This window comes from Alosa pseudoharengus, unplaced genomic scaffold (genome assembly GCF_046254945.1).
Source record: "Alosa pseudoharengus isolate Yale_2024_CS ecotype anadromous, Long Island Sound unplaced genomic scaffold, YU_APseudo_1.1 YU_APseudo_1.1_scf_20, whole genome shotgun sequence".
Lineage (NCBI taxonomy): Eukaryota > Metazoa > Chordata > Actinopteri > Clupeiformes > Clupeidae > Alosa > Alosa pseudoharengus.
Window position 1 is genome coordinate 19,197,012 of NW_027468664.1, and position 4,795 is coordinate 19,201,806.

Genomic DNA, 4,795 nt, shown 5'->3' on the forward strand with positions numbered 1-4,795 from the left:
TTGGTTTTGAAGGTTAATGCTGTCATATGAAAAAGTTTGGGCACCCATGCTAAAGTTGACTAAAAATAATGAAAAAAAAACAATCTTTTGGAAATTGAACTTATTGCCTTAATTAAAAAAAATGAGTAAAAATCCAACCTTTAAGGACACCAGTTTTCTTTGTGAATTAATAATGTATCATCAATAAATACATGTTCTTCCTCAAAATACAGGGTGCACACAGTAAAATTCCAAGAGTTAAAATGACAGAGTAGACTGTTATTGACTCTAATAGAGTTACATTTACTACAGTTGGAGTAAAATGTACTCTAGCATATTAGTTAAACAACAGAGTTAAAATCACAAGAGTTAATCATCCACCCCATTTTCTCATTTGGACGCCATTTTAGAAATTTCTTGGGAGATGTTTGCCTAATTATTATTTGAATATTATTCATAAAAGAAAGTGTTTTCTTCTGGTTTATTCCAAAGTCATTCGGTAGCGTTAAGATTTTTTTTCTGGACTAGGCTACTAAAAAAATACTTGCAAGTTTGTAGGCTAGCATGTGCTACAGTAAAATAGGCAAATACTGCTAAGCTATCACCCATAAACCAGGCTATAAACGGAGTTTCTGTTATCAAGCCTATAGCTGTTCACAAAGAATAGTCAAAGCGAACAAACATTATAATATTATTATTATTATTATTGTATGTTTGTTACATGCAAGTGTGTAAGGGCTCAGGCAAATTACTAACTGGCGGAACGTGCCCTCGGGCATCTCAGGTCAGAGACGAACGTTAGTAGCCTATCACCCACTTCCTTCCATTTGAGAGAATGCAGCGACGCGACGGAGCCTGGTTACAATCTCTCTGAACTGCAGTTGAAGGTGAGTAGATGTTCATATAAAATACACTTACAAGAGATTTATTTCACATGTTCTGTAGTATGCCTCGAAAATGATAAACGATAAGCGGTGACGCGAAAGAGGAGTGTAACTTAATGTAAATGTATGGTCAAGATATCATTCTGAAATGTGTTGACCTTCAGGGGCTAACGTTAACGTTAAGTTAACTGCTAACGAAGGTTGAAAGTTAACATGAACGTTAACGTTACCTCTGTGTAACATGAGGTACATGTCAATTCGTGCTCCTGTATTGTACAATGCTATACGTTTTTTTTATCATGTTAATATTTACTCAACCAAATATGATACCAGTATAATCGTCTTTAATGGTCAACATTGACTTGGTTAGCCTATCAGCCAACGTAACGTTAGCTCTCATTGGCAGCTTAGCATAATGCAAATCAGATATCAAATAAAGGCTACGGTTAGCTTAATGAGGTAACAGTTACTGTTGTTAGCTACTTAACATTAACGGTCATTAATAGGGCAAATTTTAGGGCTTAAAGTTCATGCTCTACCAAAAAGCTTGTTTCACGTAAAACAGGCATCCATAAGCATGAATTTGGCCTTCACTAGTTGGTTATTTCAGAACTAGCTGCATTAATTTACTATCAAGGACATGTGCTGATTGCTGAATGTGCATCATTGATAGCAAAGAAGACACATGTTCAGTGCAAAGTGCCAACAGGTGCATGTGCCACATTTACTAGTTTAGTCAGTGTCACTGAGATAGTTGTTACCTGGTTTGTTTTAAGAAAGTGTTTTAAAAGTAGTGTTGATTTTGTCTGAATGTTTGATTTTATGTTTTCTCAGGATGTTGGTGAAAATACCAGACCAGATACATTAAAATGGTGGAAACTGATGCCACTCTAGAGGATTTCTTTAACCAAGGTATTGATTTATTCAATTGTTGCATTGTTTAAGTCTATTGTCAGTTTTTTTTTGTAATGTTCTGTTAATTTTTATTTTAGTGTTCATGAAATTTGAAGCCAAACACCAAGCTGGGCTAAAATGTATGATGAGTTTGGTACAGAAGATTGACAACTATGTGTCTGAAGATGTGGTGAAGGATCCAAATTGTGGTGTATTAAAGCTGAAGCCTGCAGAAGATGATGGTGAGTTGTAATATGGAATGTAGTTAAAACTTGGTACAAGTTTTGTGAATATATCAAAAGCAGTTGCAACACATTGTTTTGATGGAATGCCATTCTGTGGGGTTTGTGGATGTTGATTATGTCCGTCTTTGAGCCTATTTAGTGTTTACAAATCTCAGCCATCAAAGACTACATGACATACAGCCATCACAGGTACTGGACATGACTATATTACTGATTTATTCTGTCCTCTGCTTTGTAGTAGATGCATTATGTGATTCAGATGACACCACTGCCTTGTCTCCAAATAAGCCCAAGGGAGATGATGGGGTAGAGCAAGTAAGTGGCATTTTTTCCCTAGTTAAATATTGGTAAAATCTTTATGCTGCCCATTAACACAAAGGTAACCTAAACTGAAACCCACACTGAGGTATTTTTTTCTTTTTTCAAAAAAATTCCACACTCAGATCTGTGCAAAATGATCTTTTTATTCTAGATTTCGGTCATAGACCCTCTTCAGGAATCCTGAAAAAAGCCTATGACCGAAAGCTATATAAAAAGATAATTTTGCACAGATGTGAGTGTGTGGATTTGTCATGCTGTGCTTGACTTTTGACTTTAAATCCCAGCATCTCCACCACCAGATGAACAGTATTTTTTGTCTCTTTTAAATGATTGAACTTGAAATTAAACCATTTCATAAGTATTTCTGCATACAAATTGTAATGAATCTGTTTAAGATCAAATACATTGTTTACAGTGCACTGAATTTCACATTGATCTCCATTTCTCAAGGTCACCGAGAACTGTCGGTACAGGGGGAAAAAAAACAAAACAAAAAAACAATCGGATTCACTTAGCTCGAGATGCTGCAGCCAGGAAGCTACTGCGCTACACTCTAGGGGCATGTTCCTGAGCCCCAATGTTCATGACCCCAGAGTGTAGCGCTGTAGCTGCACAGTCGCTTTGGCTGCTGGCTGTAGCAACTCGAGCTATGTAAAACCGATTGTTTTCGTTTTACATACTCAGTGACCCAAGAAATGGAGATCTATTTGGAAAATCGCTGGATTTCCCCTTAATGCTGGAACTCACCCTACTTTACACTGTTTTATAGGAACATTTCTATGATCCAGCCAGCGGTTCAGGGTACCTGGCCTGACGTATTGAAAGCCTCAGGAACCACAAAGTCCAGCACACAGTGAACATAATGGAGGACCAGCTTCTGAAGATGTGCCCGAGCCAGTCCTGAATGAAGAACAGCTGAGAGAGGCGGTATCTCTAATGAAGCATTCTTCTGATGAAGAAGTTGTGCGGCTGAAGGTGAACGTTTGATTATCGTCAGAAAAAATGGTCCATGACCCTCAATCACCTCATATGCTTGCAACATTCTCTCGATTCGTGGATGTAATGGATCAGATAGAGCAAGACTGTGTTACTGTTTGGTGAGATTTCAGCGAACCTTCTTGAGAGGTGGTCAACTATGTTCAAAGAGAAGACTATTAAACAGAGTAAAGGTCTTTCTTCCTCCAGCATCGAACTACAAAAAAGGATCCAGGTAGCAGAATCACCACATGGGCGGTGTCCTGGTAGAACACTCAGGTTAAAGTGTGGTGAGACTGGGTGTTTCAGGGACATTTTCTGGCTTTTAGAAAACATTTGGAAAGGTTACATGAGTATAGCGTTAATAATGTTCATGTTTTGGAAAATAACTGTAGTGAACACAGAAGTAATGATTTGGCGGTAGATTTTGATACAGTGGTTCCTGTTATGCATTCTGCTGTACATGAGATACAGGTTAAGGAAACTATTCAGTTTTTTGAGTGATAAGCAAAGTGTTGAGGAAATGAATCATACTTTAAGTCATCTTGAAAATCTCTTCTAGGCCCCATCCATTGGATCATGCCTTAGGTATGAGCTGCACCAGGCGCATAACTGAAGCGTTCCGTTCGCGACGTGTAACATTCATTTTAAATGGTCTATTTTTTTCGAACGTACGCGCCGCGATCACGTCTGTTGTAGCTACCTCCATTGATTATAGTGGCAGCTAATTGTTGCAGCAGACGCTATGCGAACGTAACGCTTCAGTTACGCGCCTGGTGTAGCTTCACTGTTAGAATGTGTGGACTTAAACATGTTGGTGATGCTAGAATGTTTCAGTACAGACTGTAGAGTGAGTAAAATTGGTATGTAAGCTAATGTATCACTAACAACAACTTGATATTATGTGTTCCATTTGATGCCAAATGTGTTGTACATGCATTTACAAAAGAAAAAAAAAATTGAAACTTTTTAAACTTTTTATTATATTGTATATTGATACATTAACTTAATATTTTGTAATAAATATTTTTTCAATCATTTGTCTGTATGTCCTTCAGATTTTGTAGAACTTGATAAAGGGTAAATAAAGACAAGCAAAATGGTGACTCTAGCAAGAGTAGCTGGGAATAAACTCTGAATAGAGATAAAGATTACCCCATTAAGAGTAAAGATGACTCTGGAAAGAGTTGTTGGCTTATAGAGTAGATTTTTCTTTACTCCCTGTGGAGTTTATCTTGGTGATTTTCCAACTCTCTATAGAGTAAATTTAACTCTGAAAAATGTGCTCTAGGAGAAGAGTCAAATTCACTCTCTGTGGGGTGGGACCAATGGGTCTCTATGACAGAGTCAGAATCGACTCTATTAGAGTCGAAAACAACTCTGTCAATTTTACTGTGCATAAGTATGGGCACCCCTATATGTTAAATTCCCATAGAGGCATGCAGCATATCTTTATTTTTAAAGGCCAGTTATTTCATGGATCCATGGACACTATGC

General features: G+C 37.4%; 1 long non-coding RNA gene across 2 annotated transcripts; it reads left to right on the forward strand.

Moving 5' to 3' along the window:
- Positions 1 to 224: 224 nt before the first annotated feature.
- Positions 225 to 4,238, forward strand: LOC143136658 (uncharacterized). 2 transcript variants are annotated; one of them, XR_012989382.1, is made up of 5 exons: positions 225 to 866; positions 1,698 to 1,775; positions 1,856 to 1,999; positions 2,241 to 2,317; positions 3,093 to 4,238. It is a non-coding gene; the product is annotated as an uncharacterized LOC143136658 (long non-coding RNA). The 2 variants fall into 2 exon arrangements; XR_012989381.1 differs by lacking the exon at positions 225 to 866 and having other exon boundaries at positions 1,585 to 1,775; positions 3,093 to 4,237.
- Positions 4,239 to 4,795: the final 557 nt, after the last annotated feature.